The sequence below is a fragment of the Staurois parvus genome, unplaced genomic scaffold (genome assembly GCF_062004578.1).
Source record: "Staurois parvus isolate SC_StPar_1 unplaced genomic scaffold, SC_StPar_1.0 ptg002263l, whole genome shotgun sequence".
NCBI lineage: Eukaryota > Metazoa > Chordata > Amphibia > Anura > Ranidae > Staurois > Staurois parvus.
Genome location: NW_028320059.1, coordinates 193281 through 218534, shown reverse-complemented (window position 1 = coordinate 218534; position 25254 = coordinate 193281).

The window sequence follows — 25254 nt, the reverse complement described above, 5'->3', positions numbered from 1 at the left end:
TTACATTGGTGATCAGTGGGAAGAATGTCCCTTACATTGGTGGTCAGTGGGAAGAATGTCCCTTACATTGGGGGTCAGTGGGAAGAATGCCCCTTACATTGGGGGTCAGTGGGAAGAATGTCCCTTACATTGGTGGTCAGTGGGAAGAATGTCCCTTACGTTGGGGGTCAGTGGGAAGAATGTCCCATACATTGGTGGTCAGTGAGAAGAATGTCCCTTCCGTTGGGGGTCAGTGGGAAGAATGTTCCTTACATTGGTGGTCAGTAGGAAGAATGTCCCTTACATTGGTGGTCAGTGGGAAGAATGTCCCTTACATTGGGGGTCAGTGGGAAGAATGTCCCTTACATTGGGGGTCAGTGGGAAGAATGTCCCTTACATTGGTGATCAGTGGGAAGAATGTCCCTTACATTGGTGATCAGTGGGAAGAATGTCCCTTACATTGGGGGTCAGTGGGAAGAATGTCCCTTACATTGGGGGTCAGTGGGAAGAATGTCCCTTACATTGGTGGTCAGTGGGAAGAATGTCCCTTACATTGGTGATCAGTGGGAAGAATGTCCCTTACGTTGGGGGTCAGTGGGAAGAATGTCCCTTCCGTTGGGGGTCAGTGGGAAGAATGTTCCTTACATTGGTGGTCAGTAGGAAGAATGTCCCTTACATTGGTGGTCAGTGGGAAGAATGTCCCTTACATTGGGGGTCAGTGGGAAGAATGTCCCTTACATTGGTGATCAGTGGGAAGAATGTCCCTTACATTGGTGATCAGTGGGAAGAATGTCCCTTACATTGGTGGTCAGTGGGAAGAATGTCCCTTACATTGGTGATCAGTGGGAAGAATGTTCCTTACATTGGTGATCAGTGGGAAGAATGTCCCTTACATTGGTGATCAGTGGGAAGAATGTTCCTTACATTGGTGATCAGTGGGAAGAATGTCCCTTACATTGGGGGTCAGTGGGAAGAATGTCCCTTACATTGGGGGTCAGTGGGAAGAATGTCCCTTACATTGGGGGTCAGTGGGAAGAATGTCCCTTACAATGGTGATCAGTGGGAAGAATGTCCCTTACATTGGTGATCAGTGGGAAGAATGTCCCTTACATTGGGGGTCAGTGGGAAGAATGTCCCTTACATTGGTCATCAGTGGGAAGAATGTCCCTTACATTGGTGATCAGTGGGAAGAATGTCCCTTACATTGGGGGTCAGTGGGAAGAATGTCCCTTACATTGGTGATCAGTGGGAAGAATGTCCCTTACATTGGTGGTCAGTGGGAAGAATGTCCCTTACATTGGGGGTCAGTGGGAAGAATGTCCCTTACATTGGTGGTCAGTGGGAAGAATGTCCCTTACATTGGTGGTCAGTGGGAAGAATGTCCCTTACATTGGTGGTCAGTGGGAAGAATGTCCCTGACATTGGTGATCAGTGGGAAGAATGTCCCTTACATTGGTGATCAGTGGGAAGAATGTCCCTTACATTGGGGGTCAGTGGGAAGAATGTCCCTTACATTGGTGATCAGTGGGAAGAATGTCCCTTACATTGGGGGTCAGTGGGAAGAATGTCCCTTACATTGGGGGTCAGTGGGAAGAATGTCCCTTACATTGGGGGTCAGTGGGAAGAATGTCCCTTACATTGGTGGTCAGTGGGAAGAATGTCCCTTACATTGGTGATCAGTAGGAAGAATGTCCCTTACATTGGTGATCAGTGGGAAGAATGTCCCTTACATTGGTGGTCAGTGGGAAGAATGTCCCTTACATTGGGGGTCAGTGGGAAGAATGCCCCTTACATTGGGGGTCAGTGGGAAGAATGTCCCTTACATTGGTGGTCAGTGGGAAGAATGTCCCTTACGTTGGGGGTCAGTGGGAAGAATGTCCCATACATTGGTGGTCAGTGAGAAGAATGTCCCTTCCGTTGGGGGTCAGTGGGAAGAATGTTCCTTACATTGGTGGTCAGTAGGAAGAATGTCCCTTACATTGGTGGTCAGTGGGAAGAATGTCCCTTACATTGGGGGTCAGTGGGAAGAATGTCCCTTACATTGGGGGTCAGTGGGAAGAATGTCCCTTACATTGGTGATCAGTGGGAAGAATGTCCCTTACATTGGTGATCAGTGGGAAGAATGTCCCTTACATTGGGGGTCAGTGGGAAGAATGTCCCTTACATTGGCGGTCAGTGGGAAGAATGTCCCTTACATTGGTGGTCAGTGGGAAGAATGTCCCTTACATTGGTGATCAGTGGGAAGAATGTCCCTTACGTTGGGGGTCAGTGGGAAGAATGTCCCTTCCGTTGGGGGTCAGTGGGAAGAATGTTCCTTACATTGGTGGTCAGTAGGAAGAATGTCCCTTACATTGGTGGTCAGTGGGAAGAATGTCCCTTACATTGGGGGTCAGTGGGAAGAATGTCCCTTACATTGGTGATCAGTGGGAAGAATGTCCCTTACATTGGTGATCAGCGGGAAGAATGTCCCTTACATTGGTGATCAGTGGGAAGAATGTTCCTTACATTGGTGATCAGTGGGAAGAATGTCCCTTACATTGGGGGTCAGTGGGAAGAATGTCCCTTACATTGGGGGTCAGTGGGAAGAATGTCCCTTACATTGGGGGTCAGTGGGAAGAATGTCCCTTACATTGGTGATCAGTGGGAAGAATGTCCCTTACATTGGTGGTCAGTGGGAAGAATGTCCCTTACATTGGTGGTCAGTGGGAAGAATGCCCCTTACATTGGTGATCAGTGAGAAGAATGTCCCTTACATTGGGGGTCAGTGGGAAGAATGTCCCTTACATTGGTGGTCAGTGGGAAGAATGTCCCTTACATTGGTGATCAGTGGGAAGAATGTCCCTTACATTGGTGGTAAGTGGGAAGAATGTCCCTTACATTGGTGATCAGTGGGAAGAATGTCCCTTACATTGGTGGTCAGTGGGAAGAATGTCCCTTACATTGGGGGTTAGTGGGAAGAATGTCCCTTACATTGGTGATCAGTGGGAAGAATGTCCCTTACATTGGGGGTCAGTGGGAAGAATGTTCCTTACATTGGTGATCAGTGGGAAGAATGTCCCTTACATTGGAGGTCAGTGGGAAGAATGTCCCTTACATTGGAGGTCAGTGGGAAGAATGTCCCTTACATTGGTGGTCAGTGGGAAGAATGTCCCTTACATTGGTGGTCAGTGGGAAGAATGTCCCTTACATTGGGGGTCGGTGGGAAGAATGTCCCTTACATTGGTGATTGCCTCCAATACTGTACTCTCACACACCTCTGTAACCCCCAACACACCTCCTCCAGCACTGTACCCTCACACACCTCTGTACCCCCAAACACGCCTCCTCCAACACTGTACTCACACACACCTCTGTACCCCCCAACACACCTCCTCCAGCACTGTACCCTCACACACCTCTGTAACCCCCAACACACCTCCTCCAGCACTGTACTCTCACACACCTCTGTAACCCCCAACACACCTCCTCCAACACTGTACCCTCACACACCTCTGTACCCCCAAACACACCTCCTTTAACACTATACTCACACACACCTCTGTACCCCCCAACACACCTCCTCCAGCACTGTACCCTCACACACCTCTGTAACCCCCAACACACCTCCTCCAACACTGTACCCTCACACACAACTCTGTACCCCCCCAACACATCTCCTCCAACACTGTACTCTCACACACCTCTGTACCCCCCAACACTGTACTCGCACACAACTCTGTACCCCCCAATGCTGTACTCCCACACACCTCTGTACCCCCCAACACTGTACTCGCACACAACTCTGTACCCCCCCAACACACCTCCTCCAACACTGTACTCTCACACTCCTCTGTACCCCCAACACTGTACTCTCACACACCTCTGTACCCCCCAACACACCTCCTACAACACTGTACTCACACACCTCTGTAACCCCCAACCCACCTCCTTCAACACTGAAGGCAACACTGTAAGCATGTTTCCAAATTTCAGTGCATCCTTCAAGTGAGTCACCAGGTGCTTCTCAAAGAGCAGCCTTCTTCCTGGCTCTCTCCAGTATGGGGCCTTTCCTAGGTCTCCTCCAGACCAGACAGGACTGCTTCAGGACCACTTCAGCACATGTTAGGCTCCAAACAGGAGCCAGTTTCACGCAGAATTTCATGTTTGCTCTTTGTTCTAACTTGCTGTCCATGATGAAATAGCAGATGTGGTAACGCACGTGGACAGAATAGCACCAGTTGCACAGCTCCCAATGTACACAGGACAATGTCTTTTTGGCACAATGACTTATAAATGTCGGTGCTCCCTATGACTGCGCATGCAGCCTTGTGCTGCCATCTGTTGGTGTGTTACTCTTTGATACCACCTCGCACTTTTATATAAAAGGGAGCCAACAGCATCACTCATATCTCTGTTTTCTTCCACAGGTGTGCGCCCTGCTAAGCCCTAAATTTAACATCTCAGGTATTCGTGTATCCATAGTAGGGAACAGCAACATCACAAGTATATGCACTTGATTATGTCAACAACACCTTCCATTTTTGGACACAAAACCTGCTGCCGTCCATCAAAGCAGTGCAGATGAGGAGGATATTTTTAGTCTTTTTCTATAAAAACATAAATATGGAGACTTTACGGTGTCCCTGTGCATTGTCTGACCACCAAGCTGGTGAAAAAACTTATGAAGATTATACTATAGAAAATATTTATGGCATCCACAACTCCGTATGCGTATGTTTGGATATTTATGTAGCTTCTCTGTACAGTGTATCCTGGACATAATCTGCCATCTTAGACAGAGGAACCAAAATGCGGAGGAATTCTTTCACCTAAATATGAGACGTTTGGCAGTTGGTGGGGTCACCACAACTCCAAGTAGTTGCAGGACCATTACTGACTAGATCTACGGAGGCCCAAGAACTCTGAAATGTTTCCCTTTTTATCTTCCATAGTGGGCTACAGGGTTCCTAGAAGATGAAGAGAACTGAAGATACCCAGGACACATCCATGCCCTTACTAATTCTTTCTATGGCCTTAAGAGGTCCTTCCTGAGAGCTAGACCATGAGATGGGACCTGGCCAAAAATGTCACTGATAGACCACTCTAGGAAGTACAATGCGTTTCCCTGTTTTTAATTTTAATTTATCAATTGTTTGAAAAGGAACCAAACATTCCTTTTAACCCCTCGCCTACCGGGCACTTCTACCCCCCCCCCCTGCCTACCGGGCACTTCTACCCGCTTCCTGCCTACAGGGCACTTCTACCCCCTTCCTGCCTACCGGACACTTCTACCCCTTTCCTGCCTACAGGACACTTCTACCCCCTTCCTGCCTACAGGGCACTTCTACCCCCTTCCTGCCTACCGGACACTTCTACCCCTTTCCTGCCTACAGGACACTTCTACCCCCTTCCTGCCCTCCGGGCACTTCTACCCCCTTCCTGCCTACCGGGCACTTCTACCCCCTTCCTGCCTACCGGACACTTCTACCCCTTTCCTGCCTACAGGACACTTCTACCCCCTTCCTGCCCTCCGGGCACTTCTACCCCCTTCCTGCCTACCGGGCACTTCTACCCCCTTCCTGCCTACCGGACACTTCTACCCCTTTCCTGCCTACAGGACACTTCTACCCGCTTCCTGCCTACAGGGCACTTCTACCCCCTTCCTGCCTACCGGACACTTCTACCCCTTTCCTGCCTACAGGACACTTCTACCCCCTTCCTGCCCTCCGGGCACTTCTACCCCCTTCCTGCCTACCGGGCACTTCTACCCCCTTCCTGCCTACCGGGCACTTCTACCCCCTTCCTGCCTACCGTACACTTCTACCCCCTTCCTGCCTACCAGGCAATCCCTCCCCCCCTTCCTGCCCGACGGACACTTCTACCCCCTTCCTGCCTACCGGGCACTTCTACCCCCTTCCTGCCTACCGGACACTTCTACCCCCTTCCTGCCTACCGGGCACTTCTACCGCCTTCCTGCCTACCGGGCACTTCTACCCCCTTCCTGCCTACTGGGCACTTCTACCCCCTTCCTGCCTACCAGGCATTCCCTCCCCCCCCTTCCTGCCTGCCGGACACTTCTACCCCCTTCCTGCCTACCGGGCACTTCTACCCCCTTCCTGCCTAACGGGCACTTCTACCCCCTTCCTGCCTAACGGGCACGTCTACCCCCTTCCTGCCTACCGGGCACTTCTACCCCCTTCCTGCCCACCGGGCACTTCTACCCCCTTCCTGCCTACCAGGCACTTCTACCCCTTCCCTGCCTACCAGGCAATCCCCCCCTTCCTGCCTACCGGACACTTCTACCCCCTTCCTGACTACCGGGCACTTCTACCCCCTTCCTGCCTACCGGGCACTTCTACCCCTTCCCTGCCTACCAGGCAATCCCCCCCTTCCTGCCTACCGGACACTTCTACCCCCTTTCTGCCTACCGGACACTTCTACCCCCTTTCTGCCTACTGGGCACTTCTACCCCCTTCCTGCCTACCGGACACTTCTACCCTCGTCCTGCCTACCGGACACTTCTACCCCCTTCCTGCCTACCGGGCACTTCTACCCCCTTCCTGCCTACAGGGCACTTCTACCCCCTTCCTGCCTACTGGGCACTTCTACCCCCTTCCTGCCTACCGGACACTTCTACCCCCTTCCTGCCTACCGGACACTTCTACCCCCTTCCTGTCTACAGGGCACTTCTACCCCCTTCCTGCCTACCGGACACTTCTAACCCCTTCCTGCCTACCAGGCATTCCCTCCCCCCCTTCCTGCCGGACACTTCTACCCCCTTCCTGTCCAGGCCATTTTCCAGCTTTCAGCGCTGATGCACTTTGAATGACAATTGCGCGGTCATGCAACACTGTACCCATATGACATTTTTATCGTTTTTTTTAGACAGACAGAGCTTTCTTTTGGTGGTATTTAATCACCTCAGGGATTTTTATTTTTTGCTAAACACACTAAAAACAACTGAAAGTTTTTGTTATAAAATTTTGTAAATAAGTGATTTTTTTCCTTCACTGATGTGTGCTAATGAGGCTGCACTGATGGGCACTGATAGGTGGCACTGATGGGCACTAATGAGGAGGCGCTGGTAGGTGGCACTGATGGGCATTGACAAGCATCACTGATGGGCACTGAAAGGCAGCACACATATATGGCACTGATAGGCGGCACTGACTGGCACTGATAGGCGGCACTGACTGGCAGCACTGATAGGTGGCACAGACTGGCAGCACAGATAGGTGGCTCAGATGGCCACTGATATGTGGCATTGATGTGGCTCAGATGGGCACTGGCAGGTGATATTGATGAGCACTGACAGCTGGCACTTATGGACACTGACAGGTGGCACTGATGGGGCTACATTTATCATCAGGGAACACTGATCATTACATGCCCTGATTATCAGTGTAGATATCCCCTCTGAGGAATGCCGATTACCAGCTCTCAGCTCCTCTCCTCTGTCAGCGTGACAGCTCGTGAGGAGAGGAATGCCGATAACCGCCATTTCCCTATTTACATGTGATCAGCTGTGATTGGACACAGCTGATCACATGAGAGAGCCAACACCTTCCTTTGATTGGTGATCCGCTGTGTCCCGCAACCACGCACACGTGGTTAGAGTGGGAGGATGTCATATGACTCCTCCCAGAATGAGAAAACCGCCTTGCGCCCGTCATTTCCTTATATGGTGGGCAGGAGGCGGTTAAACAAAGATTGTAAGAGACTTGGAAGCACCTTTTGGAAATGTACATTCTATGGCCTGTTACTGTCACATTCATAGGCCACACTGCAGAGGAAATAGATCAATCACAGTATATAAAAAAAGAATACAGAAATAAATAAAAAAGGTGTTTATAGAAGGAAAATTGTGGCATTACAACCCACTTGTGCAACTTGTCATGCGATTTTGGACATCAAAGTTGCATGAAAAGTCGTACCCCATGCTTTCCAATGATAACCATTCATATATGTGCAGCTTAAAGTTGCAGCGACTTCAGAGTAGTTCCTGGAATACTTTGGTCTGACTTTCATGCAACTCGAGGGCCATAGACTTCAATGTTTACCCTCTAAAGTCGCATGAAAGTCATATCTGATAGTTGTACATGCAACAGTGGCGCAACAGTGGGACAAACTTTGCAGATGGACAACAAGTCACATCCAAGTCGCACCCATCCAAATTTGCATCAAAGTTGCACATCAAAGTCACAATACTTTGCAGTCGCACAAGTGTGAATGGAGCCTTAGGTGTGATACTGGACCATATTAAAGGGTCAAGGCACCCAATACTGATTATTTCATGTGTAGCACCCTCCTAGGTAGCTAGGGGGAGCTAGCTCAGGTTTTCAGCTAGGAAGGCTGAATAGCAGCCTGGGCTGAGTCAGAGGGGTTATTTTAGGTCAGGGCTGAGGGGCTCTGCAGGTCAGTTCCCTGACATCTCTCCCTGCTCTGGAATTTTGGAGAAGATTCTAGAAGCACTAGGCAGGGGTGAGGAGGGGCTGGCCTGCACACTTAGGGGATCTTGGCCAATCCCCAAGCAGGAGGCTTGGCCTGGGGCCAGGGCAGCTTTTAAGTGTGTTAGAGCCTGCTTAGCAGCAGGAGAGTTCAGGTGAAAGATGGAGTGAGCAGGATGGAGTGTGGAGTCTGGGAGGGGGCCCAGGGAGGGGCCTATGTACAGGCAGAGGAGCTGAAAGGGAAGATCTTGTCAGGGCAGGAGCTGAGGAACGGACAGGCAGGCCTAAAAACAATGTAACGCACTGGCTGGCGACAAGCACCACCCACAGACCGAAGTCCCCCAGGGCGCGGAGTCTAAGTCCCAGGCTGCCCTTCACCAGGGCCCCTGATGGTGGGGATGGACTTGACGCAGCCAGGAACCAGGTCGCAGCCGAGACACCTCAGTTGCGGTAATGGCCACCGCCAATGGCGTATAGCTGGTGGAAAAGACAATAGAGTAGTCGGGCAGGCCGGGTCAACAACAACGGGACAAAACGGTACAAGACAGCAGACGAGAATCACAGGTCACGGGCCAAGTTCAGCAACAGAGGGTTAGATCAAAGGAGAACACAAAGAATGGTCAGATTCCAGGAGCGTCACAAGAGTCAGAACAGAGTTATAGCAACACCAAGACACAAGTGCAAAGGGCCTGTGCAGACCACAGGCTTATATGTAATCAGCCACACCCCTCTGGGGGATGGACCTCAGAGACCAGAAGGCATAAAAGATTCCCACCATGCTCTGCAGAAATCCAACATGGATGCCAGCACATGGAGAAACATAACCTCTGGGAAAAGGTAGGACCTTGACAGATCTCTCAGACTCATTGTCCCCTGAGAGAGGACAGCCTGGGAAACCGGGAAGGAGCCACCCCAGTGTAAGGCCTGAAGGCAGCAACCAACCCAGAAGCATGCAGGAGAAGACTGAAGGAGTAACCCCACACACCACCGGGGCCAGGTAAGGGGAAAGGGCATTCAGGTGGGAAACCTGACTAGCCCCCATCTGGGACTGCTGTTCTTAAGGTGGCAGATTCTGGGTCCTCTTGCTCAAGGATTCCCTCAGGCAGCTGGGCGAAGACGAAATTTCATCTGGGGTCTGAGAAGGTACACCAGGAGAGTCTGGATAGCTCTCCAAAGAAGAGAAACCCTTCTGTGCACTTGTGCATAGTTCCAGGAAGTTGTCCTCAGTTTAACAGTTCCTTGGGCATCCCATGTTTCCCTCATCCCTATCCAAGTTCAATACCCCTAATAAAACTAAAACAAAAACACCTTCAAGGACTGTTTACTGTCTCTGGAGTGCACGGCTTGAAGGAAAGGCATGTTGACTGGCTGTGCAGGACTATAGGGGAACCCAAATCTTCAGTGACTCCTAAGGGAGTAGTGCTACCAGGGGTGGACTGACCATTTGGAAACTTGGGCAGTGCCTAAGGGCCCGGGGTCAGTAGGGGGCCCCATGAGATGCCCCTGGTACCTTTTTCATAGGCTTTTTTGAGTTTGGGCAAGGACACAGGGGCCCCATGATCCCCTATTGCCCAGGGGCCCCATGAGTTGTCAGTCCGCCCCTAAGTGCTACATATGAATGTGGAAAGCAAATCACGTCCTGCTACAGTCTTCACCTTCCTGTCCAACCACCCAGCGTCAGGAGCAGGTCTCCACGGTCATGAACCACTCCACACCTCAGTCCTCAAAAGAAAGGGGGGGAAAAGCCGCTCATCGTAAAAGCCAAAGTTAAAAAGTAACTCCACTTTTGTTGAGAAAACCCCTCCCCCCCCCCCCCCCCCGGGTGATCTATGTACATTGCAGGGATTTTAAGAAATTTTGTTGCAGATTTCTACCTTTTGTTATGCCGAAGCTGTACAAATGCCGTGACTGCTGACTTTTAATAAAAGGATACTTACCTGTCCAAGGATCCAGCACTGTCCTAACCCAGGCCAGTTCTTCGCTGGTCTTCAAGTCCCGGTGCCGCCATGTTTAGTGTGGCAGGCCAGGCTTCACATCCGGCTCCCCACTGCAAATGCACGAGCCGCGTTGCACTTTGTGAATGGTCCCGCAGCCTCCTGGGACTTGTGATGTGTCCCAAAAGGCTGCGGGCAAAGAGGGGGAGCACATTTGGGTAGTGGGTACCTATCAAAACTAGATACCCGCTCCCTATACAAAAAAGTGTTAAAAAGTGGGAGAGAAGGTGGGGAGAAGACAGAAAAGTGGAACTTCCCCTTTTGGGTGAAATTCCGCTATAACTTTGATTTTTGCTTTGCGCGACTCTCCCTCCCCCCCCTTCCCGAGATGGCTGATATTTCATGGTTTGATAGATGCCAAGGAATTAAACTCACTGACTGTACAATCTCTCTTTTGGGGTGAGATCTCTGCACTGCACAACTGATGTACCCATTATGAGGGGTTCTCACCATCCTTTCTGGATTTTTTATATTTTATCTTATAAAAATGCAAGAAGAGGAGAGGGAACAAACAAAGGTGGGGGGGAGAGGGGACCTAAAAGTTCCACGTGGACAGGATATTGGACAGGATATTTCAGTGTTGGAGTCAGGGCCTGGATAAAGGGTGGGCAAGCGGGGCGGCTGTGCTGAGCGGGGCGAGGATTTGGGGGGTTGTGCTAGAAGGAGTGATTTGTAGGGGGAAGATTTCTACTAGGAGGGTGGATTTCTGTTAGGAAGGAGGATTTTTTAGTGCTAGTGAGGATTATTGGGGGGGATTTGTGTTAGGACAGGATGATTGGGAAGGATTACTGCTAGGAGAGGAGATGTTGGGGGGATTTGTCCTGGAAGAGGGGGATTTGGAGGGGGGGAGGATTTAGGTTCAGAGGGGAAAATGCAACAAGAGGAGAGGGAACACACAAAGGTGGGGTGGGACCTAAAAGTGTTAGGGCAGGAGCGGTGGAATGGGCAGGCAGGCATAATGGCAGGTTCACGCACCGATTGACGACAGCCACCACCCACAGACCAGAGTCCCTCAGGGCGCGGAGTCTAAGCCCCAGGCTACCCTTCACCAGAGCCCCTGATGGTGGGGATGGACTTGACGCAGCCTGAGACCAGGTCGCGGCCCCCAAGACACCCCAGCTGCGGTAAAGGCTGCCGCCAAATGGCGTATAGCTGATGGGGCCAGATGGGAACACGTGTAGCGTGGTCGGACAGGCCAGGTCGATAACAGCGGAACAGACAATACAAGATGGTAGACAAGAATACTCAGGTCACGGGCCGGGTTCAGCAACGGGAGGTCAGGTAATGGGATAAGGCAAAGAATAGTCTTGTCAAAGCCGAGTCGGTTTCCAGGAAAGTCACGAGAGCTGAACAAGAGCTTGCGGCAAAGGAACATACAGGACACGAATGCAAAGAGCAACTGCAGACAGCAGGCTTAAATGTGATCAGCCACACCCTTCTGGAGGAGGAGCCGCAGAGGCCTGAGAGCATAAAGGCTCCCACCATGCTTTGCAGAAACCTAAGATGGATGTCAGCATATGGAGCAACACAAGCTCTGAGGAAAGGTAGGACCTTGACAAAAAGTCTCAGGTGGACAGGATTTTGCAGTGTTGGAGTCAGGGCCGGGACAAGGGGTGGGCAAGAGGGGCAGCTGTTTTGGGCGGGGCAAGGATTTGGGGAGGTTGTGCTAGAAGGGGTGATTTGGAGTGGGGATATTTCTACTAGGAGGGTGGATTTCTGTTAGGAAGGGGGATTTGTGGGGGGGGGGGGTAGTACTAGTAAGGATTATGGGGAGAGATTTGTCTTAGGACAGGATGATTGGGGAGGATTAGTGCTAGGAGAGGAGATGTGGGGGGGATTTGTCCTGGAAGAGGGGGATTTGGAGGGGGGGAGGATTTAGGTTTAGAGGGGAAAATGCAACAAGAGGAGAGGGAACACACAAAGGTGGGTTGGGACCTAAAAGCCCCAGGTGGACAGGATATTGCAGTGTTGGAGTCAGGGCCGGGACAAGGGGTGGGCAAGAGGGGCGGCTGCTTTGGGCGGGGCAAGGATTTGGGGGGTTGTGCTAGAAGGGGTGATTTGGAGGGGGGAGATTTCTACTAGGAGGGTGGATTTCTGTTAGGAAGGGGGATTTGGGGGGGTGTACTAGTAAGGATTATTGGGGGGGATTTGTGTTAGGACAGGATGATTGGGGAGGATTAGTGCTAGGAGAGGAGATGTGGGGGGGATTTGTGCTGGAAGAGGGGGATTTGGAGGAGGGAGAGGATTTATGCTCAGAGGGGAAATTTCAGGGGTAGAGGATTTGTTCAGGAGCGAGAATTTGGGGAGGGAGAGGATTTGAGTTGGGAGGGGGAAATGATACAGGAAGAGGGTGAATTTTTGTATTGCAAAGGGAATTTATGTTTAGGGGGATAAGTGTGAAAATGAGCGCTTGAATTGTTTGGGGGGGGGGGAGGTGGATTTTGCAAACACATAATGCTCATACATTATGGAGGGTGGTGTCATTTGGCATCTTTGCCCTGGGCAATAGATGACCTTGTCCCGGGACTGGTTGGAGCATCCAAGTCATAGAAGAAGCCGGGGCTAACTCACCCCATAGTCTTCATTTATTATTTAACTAAAATATGCCATATGAGCGGACTGACCCTTTAAATGAAAGAGATTTGACAGGATGACGTATAATAATACAGTATAAACAATAATAGTTGTAACAACCCTTGAAGGTAGTTCAGTATTTTAGACTTACTGCTCCGGTAACATTCTCATAAAGGACATTTAAAGGTCAAATACTTCCAGAGCTGATAAACCAGTCTGGTGGGTTTGTTAGCAAATCCAAAGCATACCTTGTTTCCCCTAAAAAAAGACCCGGTGCTATTTTTGGGAATTGCTAAAGTATAAGACCTACCCTTAAAATAAGACCTAGTTGTGATCAGGGCTTTTTTTCAGCCGAAATATGGCGGAACGTCATTCCGCCACCTTCGGCACTGGCCCTGCGCACACCCATATCTACTGTCTCTTATAAACACAGAAGCGCGGCTGAAGCGACAGCAACATCCGCTCCCACAGAACCCCCCACCTCTGTACTCACCGTCCGCTCCCACAGAACCCCCCCTACCTCCGTACTCACCGTCCGCTCCCACAGAACCCCCCTACCTCTGTACTCACTGTCCGATCCCACAGAACCCCCCTACCTCTGTACTCACTGTCCGCTCCCACAGAACCCCCCTACCTCTGTACTCACTGTCCGCTCCCAAAGAACCCCCCACCTCTGTACTCGCCATCCGCTCCCACAGAACCCCCCTACCTCTGTACTCACCGTCCGCTCCCACAGAACCCCCCTACCTCTGTACTCGCCATCCGCTCCCACAGAACCCCCCTACCTCTGTACTCGCCATCCGCTCCCACAGAACCCCCCTACCTCTGTACTCGCCATCCGCTCCCACAGAACCCCCCTACCTCTGTACTCGCCATCCGCTCCCACAGAACCCCCCTACCTCTGTACTCGCCATCCGCTCCCACAGAACCCCCCTACCTCTGTACTCGCCATCCGCTCCCACAGAACCCCCTACCTCTGTACTCACCGTCCGCTCCCACAGAACCCCCTACCTCTGTACTCACCGTCCGCTCCCACAGAACCCCCCACCTCTGTACTCACCGTCCGCTCCCACAGAACCCCCCCTACCTCCGTACTCACCGTCCGCTCCCACAGAACCCCCCTACCTCTGTACTCACTGTCCGATCCCACAGAACCCCCCTACCTCTGTACTCACTGTCCGCTCCCACAGAACCCCCCTACCTCTGTACTCACTGTCCGCTCCCAAAGAACCCCCCACCTCTGTACTCGCCATCCGCTCCCACAGAACCCCCCTACCTCTGTACTCACCGTCCGCTCCCACAGAACCCCCCTACCTCTGTACTCGCCATCCGCTCCCACAGAACCCCCCTACCTCTGTACTCGCCATCCGCTCCCACAGAACCCCCCTACCTCTGTACTCGCCATCCGCTCCCACAGAACCCCCCTACCTCTGTACTCGCCATCCGCTCCCACAGAACCCCCCTACCTCTGTACTCGCCATCCGCTCCCACAGAACCCCCCTACCTCTGTACTCGCCATCCGCTCCCACAGAACCCCCTACCTCTGTACTCACCGTCCGCTCCCACAGAACCCCCTACCTCCGTACTCACCGTCCGCTCCCACAGAACCCCTCTACCTCTGTACTCACCATCCGCTCCCACAGAACCCCCCTACCTCCGTACTCACCGTCCGCTCCCACAGAACCCCCCTACCTCTGTACTCACCATCCGTTGCCAAAGAACCCCCCTACCTCCGTACTCACGGTCCGCTCCCACAGAACCCCCCTACCTCTGTACTCACCATCCGCTCCCACAGAACCCCCCTACCTCTGTACTCACCGTCCGCTCCCACAGAACCCCCCCACCTCTGTACTCACCGTCCGCTCCCACAGAACCCCCATAGCTCTGTACTCACCGTCCGCTCCCACAGAACCCCCCTACCTCTGTACTCGCCATCCGCTCCCACAGAACCCCCCTACCTCTGTACTCACCATCCTCTCCCACAGAACCCCCCTACCTCTGTACTCACCGTCCGCTCCCACAGAACCCCCCCACCTCTGTACTCACCATCCGCTCCCACAGAACCCCCATACCTCTGTACTCACCGTCCGCTCCCACAGAACCCCCCTACCTCTGTACTCACCATCCGTTCCCACAGAACCCCCCTACCCCTGTACTCACCATCCGTTCCCACAGAACCCACCTACCTCTGTACTCACCATCCGCTCCCACAGAACCCACCTACCTCTGTACTCACCATCCGCTCCCACAGAACCCCCCTACCTCTGTACTCACCGTCCGCTCCCACAGAACCCCCCTACCTCTGTACTCACCATCCGCTCCCACAGAACCCCCCCTACCTCAGTATTCACCATCCGCTCCCACAGAACCCCCCTACCTCTGTACTCACCATCCACTCCCACAGAACCCCCCTACCTCTGTACTCACCATCCGCTCCCACAGAACCCCCCTACCTCTGTACTCACCGTCCGCTCCCACAGAACCCCCCTACCTCTGTACTCACCATCCGCTCCCACAGAACCCACCTACCTCTGTACTCGCCATCCGCTCCCACAGAACCCCCCTACTTCTGTACTCGCCATCCGCTCCCACAGAACCCCCCTACCCCTGTACTCGCCATCCGCTCCCACAGAACCCCCTACCTCTGTACTCACCGTCCGCTCCCACAGAACCCCCTACCTCCGTACTCACCGTCCGCTCCCACAGAACCCCTCTACCTCTGTACTCACCGTCCGCTCCCACAGAACCCCCCTACCTCTGTACTCACCGTCCGCTCCCACAGAACCCCCCTACCTCTGTACTCACCATCCGCTCCCACAGAACCTCCCTACCTCTGTACTCACCGTCCGCTCCCACAGAACCCCCCTACCTCCGTACTCACCATCCGCTGCCAAAGAACCCCCCTACCTCCGTACTCACCGTCCGCTCCCACAGAACCCCCCTACCTCCGTACTCACCATCCGCTGCCAAAGAACCCCCTACCTCTGTACTCACCGTCCGCTCCCACAGAACCCCTCTACCTCCGTACTCACCGTCCGCTTCCGCAGAACCCCCCTACCTCTGTACTCACCGTCCGCTCCCACAGAACCCCTCTACCTCCGTACTCACCGTCCGCTCCCACAGAACCCCCCTACCTCTGTACTCACCGTCCGCTCCCACAGAACCCCCCTACCTCTGTACTCACCATCCGCTCCCACAGAACCCCCCTACCTCTGTACTCACCGTCCGCTCCCACAGAACCCCCCCACCTCTGTACTCACCATCCGCTCCCACAGAACCCCCATACCTCTGTACTCACCGTCCACTCCCACAGAACCCCCCTACCTCTGTACTCACCATCCGTTCCCACAGAACCCCCCTACCCCTGTACTCACCATCCGTTCCCACAGAACCCACCTACCTCTGTACTCACCATCCGCTCCCACAGAACCCACCTACCTCTGTACTCACCATCCGCTCCCACAGAACCCCCCTACCTCTGTACTCACCGTCCGCTCCCACAGAACCCCCCTACCTCTGTACTCACCGTCCGCTCCCACAGAACCCCCCTACCTCTGTACTCACCATCCGCTCCCACAGAACCCCCCCTACCTCAGTATTCACCATCCGCTCCCACAGAACCCCCCTACCTCTGTACTCACCATCCGCTCCCACAGAACCCCCCTACCTCTGTACTCACCATCCGCTCCCACAGAACCCCCCTACCTCTGTACTCACCGTCCGCTCCCACAGAACCCCCCTACCTCTGTACTCACCATCCGCTCCCACAGAACCCACCTACCTCTGTACTCGCCATCCGCTCCCACAGAACCCCCCTACCTCTGTACTCGCCATCCGCTCCCACAGAACCCCCCTACCTCTGTACTCGCCATCCGCTCCCACAGAACCCCCCTACCTCTGTACTTGCCATCCGCTCCCACAGAACCCCCCTACCTCTGTACTCGCCATCCGCTCCCACAGAACCCCCTACCTCTGTACTCACCGTCCGCTCCCACAGAACCCCCTACCTCCGTACTCACCGTCCGCTCCCACAGAACCCCTCTACCTCTGTACTCACCGTCCGCTCCCACAGAACCCCCCTACCTCTGTACTCACCGTCCGCTCCCACAGAACCCCCCTACCTCTGTACTCACCATCCGCTCCCACAGAACCTCCCTACCTCTGTACTCACCGTCCGCTCCCACAGAACCCCCCTACCTCCGTACTCACCATCCGCTGCCAAAGAACCCCCCTACCTCCGTACTCACCGTCCGCTCCCACAGAACCCCCCTACCTCCGTACTCACCATCCGCTGCCAAAGAACCCCCCTACCTCTGTACTCACCGTCCGCTCCCACAGAACCCCCCTACCTCTGTACTCACCGTCCACTTCCGCAGAACCCCCCTACCTCCGTACTCACCGTCCACTTCCGCAGAACCCCCCTACCTCTGTACTCACCGTCCGCTCCCACAGAACCCCTGTACCTCCGTACTCACCGTCCACTCCCACAGAACCCCCCTACCTCTGTACTCACCGTCCGCTCCCACAGAACCCCCCTACCTCTGTACTCACCGTCCGCTCCCACAGAACCTCCCTACCTCTGTACTCACCATCCGCTCCCACAGAACCCCCCTACCTCCGTACTCACCGTCCGCTCCCACAGAACCCACCTACCTCTGTACTCACCGTCCGCTCCCACAGAACCCCCCCTACCTCCGTACTCACCATCCGCTCCCACAGAACCCCCCTACCTCCGTACTCACCGTCCATTCCCACAGAACCCCCCTCCCTCCGTACTCACCGTCCACTCCCACAGAACCCCCCTACCTCTGTACTCACCGTCCGCTCCCACAGAACCCCCCTACCTCTGTACTCACCGTCCGCTTCCGCAGAATCCCCCTACCTCCGTACTCACCGTCCGCTCCCACAGAACCTCCCTTCCTCTGTTGTCACTGTGGGACAGGGAACCTCTCTACCTCTGTACTCACCATCCGCTCCCACAGAACCCCCCTACCTCTGTACTCACCGTCCGCTCCCACAGAACCCCCCTACCTCCGTACTCACCATCCACTCCCAGAGAACCCCCCTACCTCTGTACTCACCATCTGCTCCCACAGAACCCCCCTCCCTCCGTACTCACCGTCCACTCCCACAGAACCCCCCTACCTCTGTACTCACCGTCCGCTCCCACAGAACCCCCCTACCTCTGTACTCACCGTCCGCTTCCGCAGAATCCCCCTACCTCCGTACTCACCGTCCGCTCCCACAGAACCTCCCTTCCTCTGTTGTCACTGTGGGACAGGGAACCTCTCTACCTCTGTACTCACCATCCGCTCCCACAGAACCCCCCTACCTCTGTACTCACCGTCCACTCCCACAGAACCCCCCTACCTCCGTACTCACCATCCACTCCCAGAGAACCCCCCTACCTCTGTACTCACCATCTGCTCCCACAGAACCCCCCTACCTCCGTACTCACCGTCCGCTCCCACAGAACCCCCCTACCTCTGTACTCACCATCCGCTCCCACAGAACCTCCCTACCTCTGTACTCACCATCCGCTCCCACAGAACCCCCCTACCTCCCCACTCACCATCCGCTTCCACAGAACCTCCCTTCCCCTGTAGTCACTGTGGGACAGGGAAGGAACAGATATCTGCGGGTGAAGTATGCACAGGGGCGGACTGACAACTCATGGGGCCCCCGGGCAGTAGGGGATCATGGGGCCCCTGTGTCCTTTCCCAAAATCAAAAAAGCCTATCAAAAAGGTACCAGGGGCATCTCATTGTCCCCATACTGACCCGGGGCCTTCGGGCAGGGCCCGAGTTTCCAAATGGGCAGTCCGCCCCTGAGTATGCAGTGTGTTTAGGGGTGGGGCATGTCGTCCTACAGCCTAATGCATGGAAGCCAATGCCCCAGGGGTGATCACCGGCCAGTGGGGATGAGGCGGAGTGGTGAGTAAGTGCACTTGGTGCACTGTGTGGGAAGATAGGACCCAAAACGGGAGTTACTATAGAGAGGGGTTGGCTGCTGACAGCTGTGTTTTGCAAAGCTAGCCAACCATATGAGGGCAGTGGAGGGGGAGGAGGGGATGTGCAAAGGTGAGCTGCAGTCAGGTGTTGCTGAGGTAAATTGAGTTAGGTGAGTTGCAGACAGGGGGCATAGGTGAGCTGTGGCTGGGGGGGGGGGGGGGGGTGCAGAGGTGAGCTAAGTTGCAACCCACCTTTGCACCCCCTGGCCATAGCTCAGCTCTGCATTCCCCGTCTGCAACTCACCCCTGCACCCTGTCTGTGGCTCATATCTGCACCCTGTCTGAAACTCACCTGTCAAGTCACCCCTGCAACACCTGACTGCAGCTCAAAACTGTCATCAAGCGGCCCTCTCCATAGTAACCCTCATCCACAACTGCCTGCAGCTCACCTCTGCACCCCCTGTCCACACCTGGACATTTAAAAAATAAAACCTACCCCGAAAATAAGACCTAGTGTGTTTTTCTGAGCCAAAACAAATGTAAGACAGTGTCTTATTTTCGGGAAAACACGGTATATCACCAGCACAACATGGATGTTCATAGGCTGGCGACATATGCTTTGACATACTATGTGATATATGGTGGTCTGGATCACCAGCCATCTGTCTTCGTGAAAGCAAACAGGTGTTACTTCTTCAAAAACAGGCAAAAAAATATATTTTACTCGGCATAAGCCAAACAAAAAAAGCCCGTAACCTTCTGGTACAGCACAAAGATTTGGCTCACCGCCATCATAAACCTGTCCCACCACAGGGTATAAAGTTCCCACCTGCTTCAGGGGTCCAGAAAAATGGTCACAGGAGCCTAACAGCATCTCAACCTATAAACACTCACAGCCCTTTAACAACTTGTCTTGTTCCATACAACACCTCATGGGCAACTGTTTGCTGCTTCCTGCCCCTTTCAGTCCACTCTTGCATGTAGGTTAACCCTTTCAGGACCAAATTTCCCGTAGGATTGGAGGCTGTTTACAAACCAAAATTTCCCAGAGCCTCCAAATTCCAGGATCCATATGAGGATTTAATAATCCTAGAAAAACTGCAAGTCTAATTTCCATCTTTACCAGTTCAACAGTACAAGAGTACTCCAAACTGCTTCTTGTCATCATTTAAAGGGACCACAACCCAAACAAAAAAGACACATACCTCCCATCAAGGACCAATCCCTGGCGTCCTGTACAGGAATTATTGGTTTCCAGCTGGTAGTTGCTACAACACCTACATACTTCTTGCCATGTTCCAGGAACATGTGCAATGGGAATATTCTATGTGGTCTGATAGAAAATACAAACGCATGATGGTTACACTTGTGAGATCTTCCCCCCAGAGTTCCAAGCTCTACTCAACTGCCAAAGCCCCTAAAAATCTAAAGTGTCATCCTTCCTATAACATAGAATACATACACTTACCAGCCTCTTTATTAGGTCTACCTGTTCAATTGCTTGGCAAAACAAATTGCTAATCAGCCAATCACATGGCAGCAACTCAATGCACTTAGGCATCCAGAGGTGCTGAAGTTCAAACCGAGCATCAGAATGGGGAAGAAAGGGGATTTAAGTGATTTTGAATGTGGCATGGTTGTTGGTGTCAGACGGGCTGGTCTGAGTATTTCACAAACTGCTGATCTACTGGGATTTCCCTCCACAACCATCTCTAGGGTTTACAGAGAATGGTCCAAAAAGAGAAAATATCCAGTGAGTGGCAGCTGTGTGGAGGAAAATGCCTTGTAGGTGTCAGAGGTCAGAGGAGAATGGGCAGACTGGTTCCAGATGATATAAAGGCAACAGTAACTCAAATAACTAATCGTTACAGCCAAGCTATGCAGAATACTATCTCTAAATGCACAACTTGTCCAACCTTCAAGCAGATGGGCTACAGCAGCAGAAGATCACATCGGGTGCCTCTCCTGTCAGCTAAGAACAGGAAACGGAGGCTACAATTTGCACAGGATCACCAAAATTGGACAATAGAAGTCTGGGAAAACGTTGCCTGGTCTGATGATTCTGGATTTCAGCTGCAACATTCAGATGGTAGGGTCAGAATTTTGCATAAGCAACCTGAAAGCATGGATCCATCCTGCCTTGTATCAATGGTTCAGGCCGATGGTGGTGTCATGGTGTGGTGGATCCATCCTGCCTTGTATCAATGGTTCAGGCTGGTGGTGGTGGTGTCATGGTGTAGGGGATCCATCCTGCCATGTATCAACGGTTCAGGCTGGTGGTGGTGTCATGGTGTGATGGATCCATCCTGCCTTGTATCAATGGTTCAGGCAGGTGGTGGTGGTGTCATGGTGTGGTGGATCCATCCTGCCTTGTATCATTGGTTCAGGCTGGTGGTGGTGATGTCATGGTGTGATGGATCCATCCTGCCTTGTATCAATGGTTCAGGCTGGTGGTGGTGGTGTCATGGTGTGGTGGATCCATCCTGCCTTGTATCAATGGTTCAGGCTGGTGGTGGTGGTGTCATGGTGTGGGGGAGATTTTCTTGGCACACTAAGGGCCCCTTAGTACCAATAGAGCATTGTTTAAATGCCACGGCCTACCTGAGTATTGTTGCTGACCATGTCCACCTGCTGTTGTCCCTTGAAAGCTGAGTCCCTGTGAGCCTGCTGTTGTCCCTAAAAAGCTGAACCCTGTCTGCTGACCGCTTTGTCCCTGGAAAGCTGTGTGAGGTCTGAGCTTAGGTCAGACCCCACAGCCAAGACCCCGCTGAGTCCCCGTGAGCCTGCTGTTGTCCCTGGAAAGCTGAGTCCCCGTGAGCCTGCTGTTGTCCCTGGAAAGCTGAACCCTGTCTGCTGACCGCTTTGTCCCTGGAAAGCTGTGTGAGGTCTGAGCTTAGGTCAGACCCCACAGCCAAGACCCTGCTGAGTCCCCGTGAGCCTGCTGTTGTCCCTGGAAAGCTGAGTCCCCGTGAGCCTGCTGTTGTCCCTGGAAAGCTGAACCCTGTTGTCAGGAATGGACTCACCACTGGTGGTGGGACTCACCTGCCGTGTGGGCTGCAGTACCAAGGCTGGCCAGCGGGTGCTCTCAGCAGCCAGAAGCTCACTCCTGCAATCAAGTCATCACCTGAGGCTGATTGAAGGAGGTGTATTTAAGCAGGACCAGGCCTGCAGTCAGTGCCTTGGTGTATGTTTCCCATGAGCCCCTGTACCCTGTCTGCTTCCTGCCTGATCCTGATTCTGCTTTGATCCTGACTCTGAACGAACTCTGCCTGTCCTGACCTCGGCTATTCCTGACCACTCTTCCGCTCGCTCCTGGTACCCTGTTTGCCCGTTTGCTACCGACCCGGCCTGCCTGACTACGTTTGATTTGTATATATGGTTATCTGTTGGAGTTTGGGTTGTTTGCACTGCGTTATGTTTACTTTGCACTGCGTTTGTGTTGTTTAGTCTTTAATAAATTGTCTTGTTTACTCTATACCTGAAGCCTGCGTTTCCCTGTGTCAGTCCACACACCTCTGGTCATACCCGGAGCCCTGACACCTGTCTGCTGACCGCTTTGTCCCTGGAAAGCTGTGTGAGGTCTGAGCTGAGGTCAGACCCCACAGCCAAGACCCCGCTGAGTCCCCGTGAGCCTGCTGTTGTCCCTGGAAAGCTGAACCCTGTCTGCTGACCGCTTTGTCCCTGGAAAGCTGTGTGAGGTCTGAGCTGAGGTCAGACCCCACAGCCAAGACCCAGCTGAGTCCACGCGAGTCTGCTGTTGTCCCTGGAAAGCTGAACCCTGTCTGCTGACCGCTTTGTCCCTGGAAAGCTGTGTGAGGTCTGAGCTTAGGTCAGACCCCACAGCCAAGACCCAGCTGAGTCCCCGCGAGCCTGCTGTTGTCCCGGGAAAGCTGCCCCGTCTGCTGATCAAGTGTCCCTGGAAGCCTCCTGCTGCTGAGTGTCTGCAAGCCGCCTACCGTGAGTGTCCCTACAAGCCGCCTGCTGCTGAGTGTCCCTACAAGCCGCATGTTGCGGAGTGCCCTGAACTGCCCCTACTGTGTGCCCAGATTACCCTTACCTGAACTGCCCCATTGAGGGCCCGGATTATTGCTACCTGAACTGCCCCATTGTGGGCCCGGATTATTGCTACCTGAACTGCCCCATTGAGGGCCTGGATTATTGCTACCTGAACTGCCCCATTGAGGGCCCGGATTATTGCTACCTGAACTGCCCCATTGTGGGCCCGGATTATTGCTACCTGAACTGCCCCATTGAGGGCCCGGATCAATGCTGCCTGAACTGCCCCTATTGTGTGCCGGGATTAATACTTGCTCGTACTGCCGATTGCATGTCTGGAGTATCGTAGCTACCTGGACTGCCCCCCCTAGTGCTCGGGCCATCGCTACCTAGATTGCCCTATCGTGGGCCGGATTACAATTATTTTGGGCTCCTCCCCTTTCTTCCCCTTTTTGGGTACCTGGACGCTACCTTCCTATCCTGATTGAGTGCCTTCCATAGTTCAATAAAGCTTTGTGTGTTTACCATCCCCCGTGTGCGTTCTGTCCTGCCTACGCTTCCGGCACAGGATTGTTCTTTGGTGGTAGGTTACGGTAGTAAGAAGAGGACATTTCTCAGGACACTGAGAACCAAGCAACAAATACCCCCCCCAAGAAACATAAGACCCCCAACAACAGATCCCCCAACAGCAACCAGAGACCCCCCCCCCACTCAAAAATAGATCCCTTCCAGCAACAATAGACCCTCTCACTTAAAAATAGATCCCATCCAGCAACAACAGATCCCCCAGCTGCCAGCATCAATAGACCCTCCAGCACACCCCAGCTTCCCTTGCCATTACCTACAACCAGTACTGCGGGTACAAACAACAAATAACATCCACATAGATGGTGTCGCTGCGATCGCCAGGAGCTGGGAAATTTATTTTGGGTTGTTGTTTGGTGGTAGGTTATGGTAGTAACAAGAAACACACAATTAATAAAATACATATAAAAATAATTGAATAAACTACTCAAAAAAAAAAATCTTCTCTACTCATTTAACAAATAATGTAAAATTATTTCAATATTGTTTAAAAAAATACTAGTTTTGAATATTATACATGTTTAATGTACTATTCCATTTAACCGCCTCCCGCCCGCCATATAAGGCAATGACGGGCGCAAGGCGGTTTTCTCATTCTGGGAGGACGTCATATGACGTGCTCCCACTCTAACCGCGCATGCGCAGCTCCAGGAGCGCGCAGCGTGGCGATTGGTGGTGCGCTGTATCCCTCGGACACAGCGGATCACCAATCAACGGAGAGAGCCGAAGATTTCGGCTCGGTCATGTGATCGGCTGTATCCAATCACAGCAGATCGCATGTAAATAAGGAAATGCCGGTTATCGGCATTCCTCTCCTCACGAGCTGTCACGCTGACAGAGGAGAGGAGCAGAGAGCCGGTAATCGGCATTTCTCCGAGGGGACATCTACACTGATCATCAGGGCACTGATGATTAGTGTGCCTTGATGATCAGTGTAGCTCCAGCAGTGCCACCTGTCAGTGTCCATCAATGCCAGCTGTCAGTGCTCATCAGTGCCTTGTGCCAGTGCCCATCAGTGCCACATTAATGCCACATATCAGTGCCTACTAGTGCACATCAATGCAACATATCAGTGCCCATCTGAGCTGCCTTCAGTGTCACCTATCAGTGCCAGTCAGTGCCAGCTATCAATGCCAGTCAGTGTCACCTATCAGTGCTGCCAATCAGTGCCACCTATCAGTGCCAGTCAGTGCCGCCTATAAATGCCAGTCAGTGTCGACTATCAGTGCTGCCAATCAGTACCCATCAGTGCTGCCTTTCAGTGCCACCTAAATGTGCCAATAAATGATGCCTATCAGTGCAATATATGAGTGCTCCCTTTCAGTGCCCATCAGTGATGCCTGTCAATGCCCATTATTTTTTTTTCAAAATTTTCAGTTGTTTTTGGTTTGTTTAGCAAAAAAACCCTGAGGTGATTAAATACCACCAAAAGAAATCTCTATCTGTCTCAAAAAAATGATAAAAATTTCATATGGGTACAGTGTTGCATGACCGTGCAATTTTCATTCAAAGTGCAACAGCACTGAAAGCTGAAAATTGGCCTGGGCAGGAAGGGGTTATAAGTGCTCAGTAAGCAGGAAGGGGGTAGAAGTGCCCGGTAGGCGGGAAGGGGGTAGAAGTGCCCGGTAGGCAGGAAGGGGGTAGAAGTGCCCGGTAGGCGGGAAGGGGGTAGAAGTGCCCGGTAGGCGGGAAGGGGGTAGAAGTGCCCGGTAGGCGGGAAGGGGGTAGAAGTGCCCGGTAGGCAGGAAGG